This window comes from Embiotoca jacksoni, unplaced genomic scaffold, assembly GCF_022577435.1.
Source record: "Embiotoca jacksoni isolate LCO1_2020_lvr unplaced genomic scaffold, fEmbJac1.0.p SCAF_1, whole genome shotgun sequence".
NCBI classification, from domain to species: domain Eukaryota; kingdom Metazoa; phylum Chordata; class Actinopteri; family Embiotocidae; genus Embiotoca; species Embiotoca jacksoni.
In genome coordinates, this window is record NW_027185229.1 from 19,657,681 (window position 1) to 19,676,967 (window position 19,287).

General features: G+C 40.9%; 1 protein-coding gene across 1 annotated transcript in view; it reads right to left on the bottom strand.

Annotated features, from left to right (window-relative positions):
- Window positions 1–19,287, bottom strand: part of atg7 (ATG7 autophagy related 7 homolog (S. cerevisiae)) — a 61,653-nt gene that overhangs the window by 1,566 nt on the left and 40,800 nt on the right. The gene's annotated exons all lie outside the window — the stretch shown is intronic.

Here is a 19,287-nt window from a genome sequence, read left to right on the forward strand (position 1 = left end):
CAGTCGCTGCTAAGAAGTTTCTCACAAGGAAGTGGCACGCAGACACGCCGCACATAAACGCTCGGAGGAACCTCCTTTGCAACGGTGTGTCAGTAAACAACAGCGGCCTTCTTATGGCAGCAGATTCTTCGCATTCCCCCTCCGCAAGACGTAATTCACATACCTCTAACACTGTCTGGAATGTCTCACACACACACACACACACGCACACACACACACACACACACACACACACACGCACGCACACACACACACCCTTTTGACACATACATGCTGCATTCCTCAGAATAAACTGCTTCGCAACTCAAAGAGCTGGAATGTGACATTCAAGCGCAGCAGCTGAAAATCCGATATATCGCCAGGGTTTTCAGGGAGAGCAAAAAAAAAAAATAAAAAAAAATCTTACTGACAAAAAAAGTGTTCTTGACAGGACTTTACAGAGGTCACGTGCAGTCGAGAACAAGGTGACAACGCATCAAAACAAACCACCGAAGTTGGGCTGCAACAATTCTTCTTAATATAGCAGATAATTATAAATATTGTTTTGTCTGAAAAATGTCAGAAAACAGTGACATTTTCCACATTTGCTTTTTTTTTTGCAGAGCCTAAGGTAACAACTTCAAACGTGTCGTTTTCTTTAACCCGCGGCGATCTGGCATGATTTGGAACGTTTGGCGTTTTTTTGCTGCATGATTGACTGATGCGTATAATTAAACACATTATTATAGTAACGGCTTTGTGCAGAGGCCCCACGGCAAATGACTGCAGGAGCGTGAACGGGGCAACGCTCGGTACCGCGGGGGCAGTAATGGCTTTGCCACTTGTGATCAAAATATGCGCTCTATTTAAACTGTACATCCAGATTTGGCAGGTTCATGTGAAACGATCGGTGTTAACACACCGATTTAATACAAACAGTGCAAACCTCGCTGCCTATCGGCCTCATTAAAATGGAGACTGACCTATTTTAAATTCTAACAAAATGTGCAGAGATCGAGCTCTGTGCCGACTCTCGGACGTAAATCACCTTTCACAGAAAGGAGCTACAAAAACAGCTAAATCAGCTAAACTCATGACTGATGCTTCTTGGCTTGAATTAGAATTATAAAAAAAAAAAAAAAAAAAAAAAAAAAAGGTGCCGGACCGGAGCAGCTGTTTGGCATGTGACTTTTATCTGATCATGCTGGTGAGACTTCTGAACAACAACAATTTTATTTCCGTGTGAATATATAACACGTCAGTTCACAAGTGGCATGAACAATGGAACAAATAATCACTTCTATAACCGTGAAACATTTTCCTTCGCAGGTGGAACTTTAATGTTTAAAATATGACTGAGTAGTCGTTAAAGATTCTGGGAAATACACTTTAATTAATTGTGTAAGTGCAGATGATTAGTCTAGTTTAGCCTCTGCAGCTGGGGATTACAGACGGGCTCTCTGGTGTTTTAAAACACATCTGTAATGGTTCACATTTAACACAATATATCTTGGTTTTTTTTTTTCGTTTTATGTGTGCAAAAAGAGCAGCTTGTGGTTTTAGGAGAAGTTTTGTGCTGTATCTATTTCTTAACCAACAACAGTTTATCCATCCTTCTGTGCCTCTGTGCACAAGCGTCACGTTGGGTCTCTGTCTAGCCATGATTGTGCTAAACCTGGCAACCTTACTGTGACTCTGGAAAGTTGCTGTTTCCAACTGGTGTTCACCAAGGAATAGATACAGACCACAACTCCCTTCAAATGGGATTTTAGAATTTATGTTTGAGTATGGATTAAGCAAAGGTTTTGCAACATGAAGTAAAGAGTTATTGGTAGTTTTTTTTTTTTTTATATATATTTTTTTTTTTACTTTGGACAGAGTCAGGCTGGTTGTTTCTCACTGCTTCCAACAAGTCAAGCCAGGCTTACCACATCTCGTCTCCAGCTTTTACTTAACACACGAAATTAGTACTAATTTTCTCACCTCAATCACAGAAAGAATGATAATAAAAAATAGTAGTATTTAATAATAAATCCCAAAACCTTGAACTGAAGGATCTTTCTCTGAAGGTCCTTTACCTTTGAAGGACCCAATTTTTATATCTAAACTCAGACTCGGATGTAAATTTTGAATGAATGAATCAACGAAGCAGTTTAAAACATGGCATTAATCTGGTAACAGTGGAAAAAAGGAACACCGGCTTCTTCATTTAAAGATGGAATTTGTTCCAGCAGCACTGAATACAAATTTCCTCTGAACCATATTCTTCCATTTAATTTAATTTCTGTTTTTGTCCATCTGAATCTATTCAGAATCTATTCTAAGATGTTTTTGCTTTACCTGACATACCTGCGTCAACAGGGAAGTAGAAGTGCACAATAAGAGAAGACATGTGGCCAAAAAGTCATTTGTGCTGGGGAAAAAGTTGTCGAACCTGTTCTGCAGGCTAAAACTGAAGAAGGTTGTGGTGTTCCCACCCTGGTCTTCGCGAGGCTCGTTTCAAAAACTGAGTGTAGTTGCAGAGCAGTGTGGAGAATCAGGGACAAATTCATATCAAAGCTGGACGTTCTGCGTTTCTGCTCCACTGCTGCTGGGGAGCAGCCATCAAAAGGACAGCAAGCAAAGAGCTCTTTGAAACAGAGCGACACTGGAGCCCCTCTCTGGACGGCTGCCATGCCGCACTGATGCCGTGCGTGTGTGTGTGTGTGTGTGTGTGTGTGTGTGTGTGTGTGTGTGTGTGTGTGTGTGTGTGAAATCTTTTGTGAAAAGGGGGAAGGGGTGAGCGGGGCGATTTGGGAGGGAGGGACGGGGGAGGACGGGGGGGGGGGGGGACCTTATGTAACATGAATAGCTCCAGCAAACTGAAGCCAACAACTTTACAACACTCTTTCAAGGGCGGCTGAATACTTGGGATGTTTCTCAACCATTTACCTCCGTTTCTGCAACGCATAAGCAGATTTCGGAGAAAAAGCCAAGGTCAAAATAAATCACTTCTAAAACTCTGTCCAATTAGGGAGCTTATAGATTACACTAACATCATTTGTTGTCAGTCAGCAAATAATGTGGACCTGAACCAGTGGAAAAAAAACCCAAAAAAATCTAAAGGTAAGACTGACAGATTTGACCAAATTTGCCAGCGCGTTCGTTGATTTGCGAAGACAGCATCCAGGAGAATTGTTATTTCTCAGTTCAGCAATTTATTTAAGCATTAGAGAATCAAAATCAGCATGTACATGGATCTTTTCTGTTCAGAAAACCACAGACTGCAGGCTTCATTTATTTATTTATTTACTTTTATTTTATTTTTTTTTTATCTTAATTTGTTTTGATTCTCTTAACTCCTCCCTCAAAACAGTGATTGTCCAATCGTGGCTTGGTAACCATAACTGTGCATGGAGGGGCTGTCCAGCTTTGGATGTCCCCACATGTGGAAGTTGTGGGGCTGTAGAGAAAGACAGTGTGTCTGCTCTATCATTGGCTGCAAAGGTGAACGTTTTCTATCCTAACATTAATGTTGTAGTGCGGGACGTTTACGTATGAATGAGCATCCATAACATTCAAGCCAAATATATATATATATACACTGGCCATTCTGGAGCCTATGTTGTTTTAATTACTCTCACTGGCAGAAGAGGGAGACAAAAGTTGAGTATGAAACCATGAAGCACAAATCCAACCTTTGTCATGATTATCCAAATATGTAACTGAGCTTTCAAACAGAGTAATGTTAAAATAATGCAGAAGTCAAATCTTGCATTTTTCTGCAAAACCAGAACAAAGTTTTTTTTTTCTTTTTAACCACATCGATCATCAGTTGGCGATCATGTGAGTTTTTCATGGAACGTCCAGCTTTAGCCAGACTGTCCGTAGCCATTAAAGTGCATAGTTGAGACCCTCTTGTAGGGTTCTCAGATTAAAATGAGTCAGCCGGAAACATTAAAAAGCTGAAGATGGTGGTTTCAACCACTTCGCGGAGGTAACGCCAGCTTAGCTAGCTCCAGCCGATAACATCCAGCAGCAAATATTCGTGGCAAAATCAGTGGAAAATTAGAAATTAGAAGCCTGCTTATTTACCTCTGTCTGAAACATAGGATTAAGTAGGAAGCCCGACACCGTTATTGTTGTAAACAGCATTACCGTGCGAGAAAAGAAAGCTTGACTAACACAGCAACAGTAACTATGGGCAGCAGGAATTAGCAGTCAACGTGAGGATGTTAACCTTGGGCCATTTCAAAGGCTGAATTAATCCGAAAAATCCAAGCACAGACGTACAACGGAAATAATTGTTAGTTGCAGCTCTTACTTGAATTATATCCGTCCTGACTGGTCGACCCCCACACACACCACACCACACCACACCACACCACACCACACACACGGACACAAACAACACCATGACAGCACCTCAAAGGGATTGGCTGAAGCACAATCAACAGCACATCTTTAACTTTGAAGCAGCCTTATCACTTGAAGACCTTGAGTCACTGCGGGTTGAAAAAGAAGGGCTGCTGGATGTTTCATAAAGTCCAGCAGTAAGCTGCATGTAATCATTGTGTGAATGTTTTTGTAATCAGTTGGGCTTCGGCTGATACGACACGTATAATCCAGGCTAGTTGTTGAAATAAGGCTGGGATCTGATCAGATAGAGGCGGTTTTAGCTGGAAGCTGAGGCCGCTGGAATCGCAGCCAACTCTCTGCTGCTGCTGATTACTGCCCGCCCCCCTCACAAATACAACACAAACCTCAGCACGAGGGTCTTTAGCACCGTTCTGCAGAACTGGGTCCAAGCAATGCCTCAGGGAAAGTAACACCAGAACTACACTGTTTGCCGTCTTGGAATTACAGTTTATGAAGAAGCAACTTTTCAGATGGCTGTGATTTCATTGACATTACCACTTTAAAGCAGATGGTTCAGGATTGTGGCTCCTTTAGAGAGCTGATTTAAAATACTGAGCCTACTTACAGGAATACATCCTAAGTGCGGGTGGCCCCAAAGGGAATCCAACCTCCAAAGCCATTCAACTCTGCAGTGCTACACGGCCACTGATGGGCTTTCCCATTAAACACACATCTGTTTTACATATTAGAACTGACACCAAAGCACAAAGCGCAAAGTCAAGCTTTCATCATAGAGACTGGCTCCATCTGATATGCAATTAGGGGACCACACAGAGTGATGTGGTTTATGGCTGCTGGATACAACAGTGAATGTGTGCTGCCGGTTGAGGAAGAAAAGTTAGGAAATCCAGTTGAACTGCATTTCTCTGTCATTCTTGTGTTCTGGGATAGTCGATGCGAGTTTTTCCAAAGCTGAAGAAAGTGACAAATATGTGTCAGAGCGTAGCGGCACACTGAGGAAATGAAACCACTTAAAGCCCTTTTTAGACATGGAAATGTATTCGTGTATGTTTTTCATACAGACACTGTAGCCCATTATATTGATGCCCTCAAGAGCCACAATGCTCGGGTAAAATTTGGAACCTATTGAGTTGATAATTATGATAATAAAGTGGTTTTTGTTTTTTTTTAGGCCTGCATTTTTTTTTTAACTTGGTAGGAAAGCGATCCCCGCTCGTCTTCCATCAAAATACAGTTGAATCAACTGCTTCTTAATCTTTGACTCGGATGAAGACACAGTAGTGTTGAAACCTTGGTCTCTTTGCACTATTAAAGGCTGAAAATCAGTCGTATTTTTTCTGTCTCTTCTCTCTGAATTTTTCAAATGAATTTGCAGCTGAAGCCTTAATTGACCATCACTAAATCCAATGTCATCATTTATTAGAGAATGCTGCAGCATATTTCAAAATCCTTGGCAGTGCACAAGCATGGACTGACCAGATTTACATTTGATGATATCGGTATTTGCTTTTATGTTGTGTGTAAAGTGTGTTGCTGTGTATTCAGTTATTTATCCATTCACCTGAAAATGGAAATCCCAGGCAGAGTTCTGCTCTCGGTATTTTTGTGGATGTATGAGGGTTAGTCTTTTTTTGGTATTTTATTGAACTGATTTAAAAAAAAAAAAAGAAAAAAGAAAAATGATTAAAAAAAACAAACACGTAAGAAGAGTTGCTCCAGCAGAGTAAGACAGCTTACTGTGACTTTTAAGTAAGAGAGACTCATCTGCTTATTCAAATGTGAGATTTACATGCAAGACTGCAATCACATTTATGGTAATAATGTGTTGTTGTTTTTTTAAGTGGATTTCATCAAAACACAGGAGTGAAGACACAAACAGTTTGAGTCCAGAAACTGTTGATTTTTAATTTCACAAATTGCAGCTATGGCAACGAGTTGCTTCATATTCAGCATCAATATTTCCCCAGAAATAATGCAAATAAAAGTTGTTGTTGTTAATTATGGTTGTATGATGATGATTTGATGATTTGTTTGATCCTCGAACATTTCAGAAGTGCAAACTGTGTTACTTCTCTCTTTCTCTCAGATCTGTCTGCTAACCTGATTAGTCTGCAGAGACATGAGCCCAAGGCAGGAAGTTCAAACATAACAAAGGGGTGTCAGCCATAGAAATGATTGTTTCCTCTAACAAATGACTTGATATCCGTTTGCCAAGGGGATGCATTTGATGATTTATGTTAATGAGAAGGGGGTGCTTCCCCTTTCATTCCTCTCATAAGCCTCCCTGAAGGCAGGATTCACATGCAAGCGGGGAGGGAATATCCCCACAACAACTTCTACAATTAAAGAGAATTGTACTCGCTGGATCCAAGACGTGAACACACAAGTCTCGAAATGTTTTCAGCTTACAAGAGTTTACTGGCTGTACAAACACAGATCTCCATCTGTTTTACCTCCACAGCTTCTGTCTTTCTTTTCCCTCTCTTCTTCTTTTCAGTGGTGCCCTCTCTGCTGGCTAACCACAACCCTTTCATCATGGAAACACACAATATCTAGAGAACACACTGGAAATTACCTAAACATCGACAACAATGGCAGGTGTGTGTCTGTTTGTGTGTGTGCTGACCTCAATGCTAAAATAGTTTTAATGTCCACTTCCACATGTGTATAACCACTCAAACAATGACAGCACACACACACACACATGGATCTCTCACACACACCTCCTGAGGAGCGCGCACAAACACACGCACGCACGCACACACACACACACACACACACACACACACACACACACTAACACTAACATAGGCACAAAGGAGCTGTGGGCTTAGGCTGGTTGATGTAAATAAATAATGCAGTTTGGGTGTAGCCTCGCTCAGGATTCAGTTTCCGGTATGGAGGAGTATTCTGCTGTGAAATGACAGCAGTTTGAAGCACAGAAGATGTGATGAGGTCAACATTCGCCTGAGGGGCGGCTGAGGGAAAAACTTTTATCTGCTTCACCTGAAACTTGAGAATGAAGAGAAGAACTTCTACAGATTCTTTTAAAAATCCCACTATGGGCTGATTTCACGGGTTCAAAACTGCTATTTGGTTGATTGAGACAGGTTTTAAGCTTGAAAGTGAAGAGGACGTATAGTCACGAGTGCACTCCGTACCAAACTGTTTTCCATGTCCTTCGCCTCTTCCTGGTAGCTGCACTGACATTTGGAAAGCAAAACATACATTGATTCCATGGTGTTTCGTTTATGACCAAGAATAACCGTGATGGGCAGCAGGACAGAGCTGCCTGACATGTCACCCATCCTGTGACACCCTGTCCAGCTGAGGCTGCACCTGTCACCAAGAAGGAGGTGTTGCACACTATCTGGAGTAACGTGGGAGGCCTGCCAGGGTAACTGCATGTGGCTCTGCAAGACAGCGACTCTCAGTGGTCCACGTCGATCCCAGTTCGAGTGCAAACGTGTCACTGTGTTGGGCCTTAAAGCTCATACAGATTTACAAATGTACATATCTTGGCATCCTCTATACGACTCTGTGCTACCATCACTACTGATTTCTTAGAATATTATCTCGTGTCAGATGGCTCTCTCGCAAACGTTTTGACATATCTGGGCAAATTCCACGTTTTGTTGATTTGCCGGGCAAGGAAGACTTTATTTAAGAGAGTTTCTTTAAATATTTGTGGACTTTTACTTTTTTTGCCATGGAGGTTAAAAACAAACTGTGGCATTATGCAAAAGTTTGGGCTCACTTCCACTGAAGTTTTTGATTTGAAATTATATCTCAGGTTGTATTTGACAAGTTAAAACCTGTAAGATAGGTCAAGAATTGACATTATAATTGTGAGCTAATTGAAGAGCTGATAAATTCTTTGACTTTTCAAACTTTCTTTGAAGAAGGCACTTCTAAGCAACTAACAAGATCTGAAATTAAGCTAATTGATGCCTACAAAGATCATAAAGGCTATAAAAAGATATTACAGAACTTCCAGCATGCAATTTCCACAGTCAAAATTGTCATTAAGAAATATCAGTCAGGGAAACTGTGGAAGTCCGAAAAAAAATCTGGAGGACCAAGGAAATTACGGCCTTGCAGTTGTATGCCTCCTGTTCAAACTCATGAAATATTTCATGAAGCAATTTGTTTAATAAAGCTGATTCTGGTAGAACACAACATTGGTGCCATGACAGTAGAAAATACTTTAAATATGGATATTGTTACAAAGAGGCTACCAATTCTAAAATGTAGATGGTTCACACACATCTTCAACCTGACAGCACAGAGGATCTATGCATTCACCACAGTTTCAAGGTGAACACCCAAGATTAGTGTCAAATATGGTGACAATTGGAGCAGCGGTGAGGTCACAGTGACCTTAGACACCCAAAATCGAATCAGTTCATCCCTGAGGCCAAGTGGACGTTTGTATGTAGAGATGGGATAGACAATCCACAAACAGAATGTCTTGCAGTCAGTTAAGACAATTAAACAAATGAGAGACCTGCTTTCATAAAAGGACTATGATCCAAAGCAACCATCTAATTCCACCTTAACCAGCTTTAGGAGCCACAAGTTGAAGCTTTTCGAACAGCCCTCACTGTCGCCTGATTTAAACATTATTCAAAATGTGTTGGTAGATCCTAAACATGCAGTGCATTCAAGACAGCCTAAAATTTCTTAGAACTTGAAGTGATCTGCAATGTAAAGGGAAAATTCCCTCATCAAGAATCAAAACACTGGCGGATAGAAAAGAAAAAAAATCATAATAGTGTTCGTCCTTATATGAGAGAAAAGTCATTGTTTTGTCTTTGTGTGTTGGACAACATGCTGGCAGCACTTCTAGTAAAACTGTAGTTATTCAGTAGCCTACCAATTCTAATATATTATGACTCTTGCAAAATATATATGAAAACATTGCTGGAAATATAATTTGAGTCTGAGAAGACAATGTGTCATGCTCCAGTAAAAAGATCAATTGGGATTGAGTGCTAAACCCTATTTTGTGTATCCTCTTCCAGTAACACTCCTGATGATTTCACACGCGCGCACACACGCACACGCACACACACACACACACACACACACACACACACACACACACACACACACACACACACACACACACGTGCAACACATGCAGCAAATCTACACAGGCAGATGGTGATGAGAGTGTGCATTCCCGTTTTCAGCAGAGAAAGTGACCTCATGGCACTCAACGTAACACCAACTGTTGTGGCAGCATGCTGCATTCCCAGCTACATTCCTGAATTCCCGCAGACATTCCTGCACAATGTGGCGGGAATCTACACTGTGGTGGTTTGACTGGTTAAGAGGTGGTTTAAACTGAAAATTCTGGGAAGTCTCTGGATGCTTCATAAAGGCTATAATCACAACAGTTTCAAGGTGGACACCCGAGATTAGTGTCACCAATTCAATATCCAATAAAATGTGAACTATGGGCACAATCTCCCCCTCTGTTCCTGAGTTATGGTGTTGAATACAGGCCAGAAAAGTGTTTTTGCAGAACATTATGATGTTAGTGAAGTTGAGAGGAAAGCATGTAATATACTCATCATACCACAACAGGATATGTGTCAGTATAACATTTTGTCTCATAAATCTTATGTAAAATATATAGTTTACTCCAGTACACAAAGTACATAATACTTTATATTATTATATAGCATTATAGAGAAAAACTAAATATATATATGTATATATATGTACACGTATATATATGGAAAGCATCCAAATTACAGGTCAAACAAAGCATATCAATGTTAAACAAACCAGCTTCATAAATGTCAGCAGTTACATTATTGTCGCCCTTTCATACAGGATGTGGAGTTACATTGTGCACGGAGTCAATAATAGATTGAAACCAAACTGATAAATCTAAAGTTTCCAGCGCCTCCTCATCTGCAGGACACTCTAGACTTTGTTCTAGAATCCAAAGAACAACTTCAATATGAGTGAATGTTAAAAATGTTCCCATAGTGACATTTTCCAGCAGCCACATGTCAGCCCATGTGAGATGAGCTGTCATTGTTCTTTGCGCACTCTTTTTTCAGTCTTTAGTTTCTACTCATTACCACCGCTATCCAAAGCCACAGTGAAAACATACTACTGCAGGACCTTAAAGCTCCTACTGCCTTCTGTTTAATAAAATAATGCCTCCAGTCACCATATACAACTGTACACAAATACTGGCTAACATTGCTTGGCAGTAAAAAGGCTCATTTGATAAAGTGGTTCCAGATGGCTCAGTGGATATCAGATGTCGGGACTGTGTGATCCAGATTCGAAGCTGTTGGTGTGTCCCATTTGGACGTAGTTTCTTCAAACTGGGAACAGACGTTAAGATTGTCTAAACCTGCAAAGTGCAGTCATCCCACACAGAACAGCTATTTCCACCAACATACACAGTGTTGAAAGTCAGAATGGGACACATACTGAAACACAGACTACTAGCGACTATAATTTACCAGTGCTCAATCTTCAAGCAACGGTTCCAAATTTTGGGAACATTTTCCCAGACAGGAGCAGACTGCGACCATCTAAAGCATAACTAATGTATGATTGGTTCAACAAACTGAATAAGAGTCCTTGCCCAAAGAGCAGTGTCTCTATGGCCTGGTATTATAAGACCCAAATATGGGTCTGGCCATGCGCTGTTTGGGATTGTATTCCATCGATGCGTCTTAATCGGCGTAGACCTCAATTTATTTTGAATATATTGGAGCAGTGTTTAAGTCCGGATTCACCACCATATACCCTGTGTAGTGTGCGGAAACTTTACTAATGCCACCTTTGTTGGACCTACTACAACGTCATCGCACTAAGTGACCCCCACTGGGCCCTGACTGGACTGCTCTTCAAAGTTGCTGAGCAAACTTTTATGTAAACAGGGTTTCCAGACTTTAATCACAGCGAAGACTGAAGACCATCAGTCAGGCCGAGCCACGCAAAACCAGGAGAGCCCTCATCCAACACCATGTCGGGAAGCCAGGTTGCCAGGCTAATGTCGCTACTGCCTTTGCTGTCAAAGCACTACACGAGTGACCCGCGACTCCAAAAGTTATTTTTCCTACCTATTTACACCCTAATCCGAATAAACAACCCAAAGCCTTGGTAACTAGCAAGCTCTACATGACTCAGCAGCCACATTGTACCACACTGTATTCCTTAGGGTGATGAAAATTAAAGCCAAAACACTTTTTCCACATCTAATGTTTCCCTGCACAGTATGCCCCTCCTGAATTTTAAATGGCAGTTCTGTGTTCTTCTATTTCTTACAGAGATCCTCTGTGTTATGTCTGGTGTCCTCGTTGTTCCCGACCTGCAGCTCTCAGGGGGGGAAACACAGTGAGCAGGGTGTGTAAAGTTGTGTGCATCGGTACACAATCTATTCACCGACACTTGAGAGAGGAAGAAGGAAAAGGGGACGGGTGGAGACAGGAAGAGGAGGGGAACCTACTAACCTGACCTACCCTCTCTGTGACACACATCCTGTGCACCGGGTTAGATAAAAACTGACCCATACATCCACATTCAATACTAAGGCCAAAAACAATGACTTCATGTGAATCATGAAACGAGTCCACAATACAGGCCGGTTGATCATTTGTTTGTGAACTTGAAGCAAATAACAATCATTTCTTCTCTCTTAAATCTTTCCTGGTTAAGTACCAGAGTCTAGGTATTTATTTGACCAATTATTAAGGTAGTATAAATGTCATTGACCAGAAGGTGAAGTAAAACATTTCATAAAATGTTTGCTTTTTATCCTCGCAGATAAATGCTATAAATACATAATAGCAGGGCATGACATGACACGACATAGTAAAAGCAGACTTAACCAGTCTAGTGCTAATAAACATCATAATTTATACCAATAAAGCTGCGGTTATTCTATATTTTTACTATTAATATATGATTTGCCTATCCTGTCTGTTCCTCTCAAACCTAAATGCGAGTCCTCCCGCGGAATTATGGAAAACAAGTAACACAAGAGGAGGTCAAAAACAAGTATACGCCTGGACCACGTATGACATGAGAGGGCTTTTCACGTCATTACTGGGAGAAGTGGCAGCAGTGATGCCTTCGGTGTACCATACCAAAGTAAAGAGGGGCTGACCTATAAGGCAAAGCTCTCTAATTACCGGTCAGTCTTTATCCTTTGGTCATGATCTCTGGAGAATGACCGAAACAATGAGATCGGCGGCTCAAGATTCCCCGGGACGAGCCAGGGGGAATTGCAGGAAACGGACGTCTGGACTTCTCTGCTTTCCTTGCGTGTTTGCCAAGGGGATGAGCTCTTAATGTGAAACGAGAAGGATCTCACTACAGTCTTACAGACTACGCAGCAAATCCACTTTAATATGTAACCCCCCCCCCCCCCCCCGAGATAACCTAACCAGGTGAGTGAGACGTGTAGTAGTCCTGTCATGTAGTTCTGTGTGTTCGCAGATCGACCTATTTGTTTGAAACTCATAGTAGAAGCATTTAGCCAACAAATGCCGTAACTTCAGTCAGTCATGTGGCATTCGGCCAACCAGTGGTGAAACTATGATCACTCAGTTACTCACGTTTCTAGGACTGGCCACGCTGTTGCTGTCCAGCCAAAAATATACTTTTCTTAAAAAGTTATTTCTTTAAACAGATACAGACATTTAAATGATACCCGGAGGAGTAAATGTTGGATTTGTTGAACACTGTTTTCAACTTTGGACTAATACAAATGTAATGCCATAGTAATTATTAACAGCAGCAGGTTATAGTGTGCAGGACTGACTCCAAATAAATTAAAATGTGTGATCATGGTAATAAAGGTAAATACATATAAAGACCAGGGTGACGTGTGCCTCATTGATGACAAGTGAGCTTTCTCATGCTTTGGCTAGTAAGGAAATGCCTGCTCATAAAATAATGTTACTTTAGGCTTTAAATGCTGATGGCATTTAAAGGAGGACTCCATTGATTTAGAATTGTTGGAGTCATCATGGAGTAGAGCCAGGGAGGCCATCTTTTTTATTCAATGCAATCTTTTTCCTTGCCAAGTGGTCACTGTGACGTCACCAACTGGCTTCACTATTTATACACAGTCTATGTTCCTCGCCAAAGCCTGGCACCTTCATTACCCATAATGCAACTTGACAGAGACGAAGAGTGGGCTGCTGGGCCCTGGTAAGCCTCTCTCTAACTCCACACTGCTTCAAACGTCTAGTCTTCAGACACAACCAATGATGACTCAAGTGTCGTCGCTTGAGGCTGTTTTTCAAACTTCACACAGCTTTCTCTTCATCCCCAAAGACCGAATACTACTTTTTCACATAAACAACAACGCTCCCCAAAACTTGTAAACAGACTTTGATGTGTAAAGGCGGTGTAATATGGTACAAAGCTGTGTGGTAAGTTAGACATAATATGCAGGTTTAATTTATTTGTTTCTGAACTTAACAAAAAAATAATGATAATAATTATTTTGTATTATCCACCGCATACCAAGTAGTCACTCTACTGTAAAATAAAGTGCTGCCGTCACGGCTCACATGTACAGTAGCTGGGCAAAATGTGATTCATCAACTGAAGAAGGTTTAAACTCTGCTTTCAATTTCGTGGCATGACAGCAGAGTGTTTTACGATAGATACATGTGACAGAAGCACAGTATGCTAGACTAAAAAGGCCAATAAAAGCGTAACTATTAAACTGGGAGGCGGGGGGGAGGGAGTGAGAGAGTGACACAGGGGAAAGGGTGAATAACAGAGAAGAAAGATGAGGACTGAGAGGAGCAAAAGACTGAAGATAGGAAAAGTAACGACAGAGGGAAAGTGAGGGATGACATGGCTGGGAGTGAAAGTGATCTGACACTGGTTAGAAGAGGAAAAGAGATGGTTTAGAGGATCTCTGGTGGGAACAGAGTTAACGCTCAGGTCCCAGCTGAGGTCGCGTCCTCTGGATATGTTTTCATAAACTCCCGAGCCTCAGGGTAATCAAACAAAGCACCGGCATTCTCAACGATAGGCCCAGATAACAAACTTTGGAACCAAACCTCAGGACAGAGAAATGACAAACCAGGAAGGGATGCAGCATCCTCTTCTCCCACCTTTTCCAAATTCCCAAGTAAAGGTCGGACATTTGCTCCTCTTCCCCATTTTTTTTTTTTTTAAACTTTAAGTCAGTCAGACTCCATTGCCGCCACCCTCCCCTTTCTCCCCGCTTTCTCCCAGAGTCGTAAAGGCCAGCTACAACAACAAATGGAGTCTCTCTCGGCTGGGTGTGGTGGCCTGCGGAGCAACAGCTGGGTCCTGTTGTTTCTCCTGGGACACGGACTGACTGCTCGGCCTCCTTTTCAGGACACCTCTTCCTCCATGTCCTTAAAATGTCCTTAAATGTCTTAAATATTTTGTCATTTTAATCTCATATTTTCAGAATTTCTAATCTTTCTCAGGAGAAGCGCTCGTTTGCGTTTCTCCAAACTGTTTACTGATTTTCTTGGAATGAAACTCTTTTTTTAAGGTACAGCAACTAAACACGTTATGTTTTGTTTTATCAACTCTCCAAAATCCTCTTTTCTTTAGAAGTTAGTTTTTTCTCTCATTCCATCTGCCCCACTCTGCTTTTCTGTTGTTTTCTCTCATTTAATCTGTCAGTCTCGATCTCCCACTTCCCTTCGCTCGTCCTCTCTCCCTCCGACACATTTCCTGTACAACAGAGATTATCAACACATTTGTGGTCACACAAGTGTTTCATAACGCCAGAAGTTTATCAACCTTGTTAAAAAAACCTGTGTAAAACGTGGCTAGGTACCGAGACCCATGGTAAGCATGTACAGAACTTTTTACAAATAATGTACATATGACTTTAAAAAAAAAAAAAGAAAAAAGCTTTTCTCAGTTTACTTATGTCTGTTTTGAGGATGACAAGTTCTGTGTCACAATTGCAGTAAAATACAAAATAAGTCTTGAACACTTCAAAGCCACCTTTTAGTTTAGTTGACTGAGGCATCAGTGTGTGTGTGTGCAAAGAGTATAAACTCAACCTAATGAACCGTTTTGAGCATGCAGCTAACCGAATGGCAATAACAGATCAACTGCAGAGGAAGTGTGTGTGTGTGTGTGTGTGTGTGTGTGTGTGTGTGTGTGTGTGTGTGTGTGTGTGTGTGTGTGTGTGTGTGTGTGTGTGTGTGTGTGCACGCGTGTGTTGCCCGTTCGGACCTGCCCTCGGTTTAATTAGAACCGAGTCAAAGCCAACTGATGTGTGGTCAGAGCCGCAATCAAACACTGGCAGGGCCCCCCGGGCGCATGCACAAACACATGCACGGACATATGCATGCGTGCACACAAACAGAATCACACACATTCATGTGTAACAAACACCCTTCCAGAAGAAAAAAAAAAGATGAAATCAGAACAGTTTCTCTCTGTCTTTATCTGTTGTTTATATTTCTCAAAGGGAGAGCAAATAAGATCCAAACTAACCAATCTTTAGGAAGCAGTAGATCCTGCCCCCCCCCCCCCCCCCCCCACACACACACACACAGTTCACAGGAAAAGAGAAGGCAGAGTGCCTAGTAAACCACAGCTGAGGCAATCTTTTGATCTGATTCTAAGCACACCAGACAGTCACAGTCTTTCATTACAAAGACTTCTTCACTGTGAATCAATCACTGACAACTTTGTTTTTTTTTCTTTTTTCTTACAGCCAAACTCCATATCTTAAAACTTAATAGAATAGTTTTAAAGATCAAAAGAAATCCTTGTTTACAGATGAATCAAAGGAGCCATGACTATTTGAACACTTTGGGGGTCGGGAGAGGTTGCAAACCGACATCACAGGGAACCATGAGGCTTAACGAGATACACACAGACGTTCCTGAATAATAACCCTGGATTTGTTTCAGTTTTCTTATTGTTTCAATATTCGCACATTCAGATGACCTGCAGGGTACTTTTTCACAGGAAAATTAGGGCAAAGGAAGTGATGCCATTCAAGCATTAGCTAAAGGACACACACACACACACACACACACACACACACACACACACACACACACACACACACTGCAGTATAAACACAAAGGCAAACATACATATACTGTACATACCTAGAGTATGTGTATTAGGCATTATTTATTATGTCTTTCTGTATGTGTGTGTGTGTGTGTGTGTGTGTGTGTGTGTGTGTGTGTAATTATCCAAGCCAGAGGCTTGATGCTATCACTGCCCTCCATGTGCTGGACAGAACAGGAAAAAAGATAAGAACTGGCACTGCAGCCAGATGTGTGTACACACACACACGTACGTACACACACACACACACACACACACGCACACGCACACGCAAAGAGAGAGAGAGGGCCAGCTCTTATCTCTGTCTTTAATGCAGCTGGAGAGTTTTTCTGTATTATCCAAACCAGGAACAAACAGTCCTGCACTCAGATAAGAAACATGAAAATACTTTCGAGTACTTTAAAGTTCTTAAGCACATTAAGTAGCTAGGCGTGATTATACAAATGTTAAATTATTGTTTAAACATTTTTATTTTTAACTTTGATGAAAGTCAAATTATTCTAAGTTGTAATAGTTGTGATAGAACGTCTCAGAAAGATACAACTTTAGAGTGGGACTATTATGTTACAAGCACTTCATATTCAAGCTGTTAAGTTGGGTTCTTGAGACCATTTTTTATGACATACTCTCCGCTAAGCCGACAATACAGCATTACTGGACACAATGCGTGGTTCACTTACTGATAACATTCACTTCCTGAGGTTTCAATGGAATGATTTATCACCAACCCAACTGTATATAGAAGGACGCAGGTGGCACACTTGACCTCCATGAGAAAGTCCATCAGGTAAACATCCCTCAAATTCACTACTGGTATCTTTAAACTTCCTGTTTAGGAACCGGGCATTTCAATTTGTTTAAAATCTGACCGAACACTCACCCTAAAAATCACATGCAGTTCCATTTCCATGATAAAAATTGGGTATGCATCAGTCTGTTACAGAGATGAGACGTCATAGTATTATAAAAGTTTATGTTGGTCGGTGTCTTGTTGTCAAATAAATATTCCAAATGATCCATTTCTCAGACTGGGATTCTTAGAACACATTTTTTACCTGTACCTGCAAAAACACACCCACATCATCCAAACCCTGGATGAGAATGATGCTGCTCACTAATTAACTATAAAATTAAAATGATCTTGTTCCTTTTTCCAAAAACTGTGGATTATTCTGTTTTTTTTCCTTCATTTTAATGTTTTGTCAATAACAAGGTATACAAAAAAAAAAAAAAAAAAAAAAAAAAAAAAAAAAAAAAAAAAAAAAAGTGTGGGTTATCAGTGAGTCATTCAAAAGGGCTTTTTTTTTTTTTTTTTTTTTTAACAAGGTAAAGGTGACATCATTTCAATGTATCATTTAAACAGGAAAAAAAAATGGCAAAAATGCTATTTTGGAATGACAAAATAAAGTAAAATATAATATATAATGTTGATGATAAAAATATTAATATTTTTTATCTCCAACTCTTGCATACTTAGCTCTGTCGCAAACGGATCCACATATAGTTTAAGTTAGTGGGTGTGCTTTCGGAAGTGAAAGTCTATTCTAAAAGTGCAATGCTGACATGGATACAGAAATAGTTGTTAAAAGCTGCCGAACAGGAAGAGGAGTAGGAGCTAAACAGGGACGCCTAGACTACTACTCGGTCTGCTATCTCGTCATTTGTCTGTCTGTCCGTCTGTCTGTGTGTACAGCCAGCTGCCAGGCTTGAAGGAGGCATCACTCTGGACTGTCTGGCGCCGGGGAGGAGGAGCCATGTATAGGAGCAGGGCCGCTGTAAGTTTTCCCATGTAGCGAGGGAAAAGCTGGCTTTATGGGTCCTATTTAAGACTTATGAAAATAACTCCCCTATGATTGATGATTGGCAATGCTGTATGAGCTCCTTTGGGCACAAGACATAGGACAGCTGTCCTGGGTGCCATGCATCCCGTCTACCCCACCCCCACCTACAGTACACCTCGTCGTCATCTCCAGCCCTGTGTACAAGGGTATTAATACAGCCCACTAAAGTGGTCCTTGTCACGGAGGTTGGGATCTTACCACCTACTATTCTTTACAACGCCCTCTTCATCAGTTTTGTTTGATCAATGAAAAATCCTTTAACATTTTTTTTTAACTATTAATAGTGAAAAACTTAACCTTCAGGTATCCTCATAAATTATAAAAGAGGGAACAGCGAATAAAAAAATACATTTTCTTTCCGCAAATGAGACAAAAGAGTCACCAACTCTATATTCTTTCTATTTTTAATATGTACTGTATTTATCCTGGGAGACTATAGCTGGTTGGTTCTTTGCTGAAGATAGCGCCCTTTAATAAGGGAAACGCTGAGCGGCTATGCAAGCTAAGAATCAAAAGACCTCAGCTACAGAAACAGAAGGGGAAGGCGGGAGAGAGTTGTGTCAAGCAACGATCACATACTGTAGCTGTCCCGCCTGACAAAGTCCTGATTGACTATCTGCCCTGACGCAGACTGTGTGGTATTTAACATGGTGACTGATTGGAGTCAAATCAGCTTATTTTGAAGCACCAGTAAAATATATTTGTATATAAAATAATATCTGGTCTCTGACACCTTCATCAGTGATGCCAAGATGTCGACTATTTAAATCTTTTAACACATTTTATATTTAAATAAGTGTAATCTCTGTTTGGACTCTCACAACTAATAAAACCTGAAGATTTTAGCCAAAAGCCTACACGCTAAACCTGTTATATAGTAGCTGCTATGCAGTCCGTAAACAGTATCAGAGAAAGTACTAACGCCTTCTTTTGTATTTTCATCTTGTTAGCCATATTTGTTAATGCTGTCAGTCATTTTTTGTTTGCATGTGTTTGCTAGCATTTACTCTGTAATCGAAGTACCGGGACC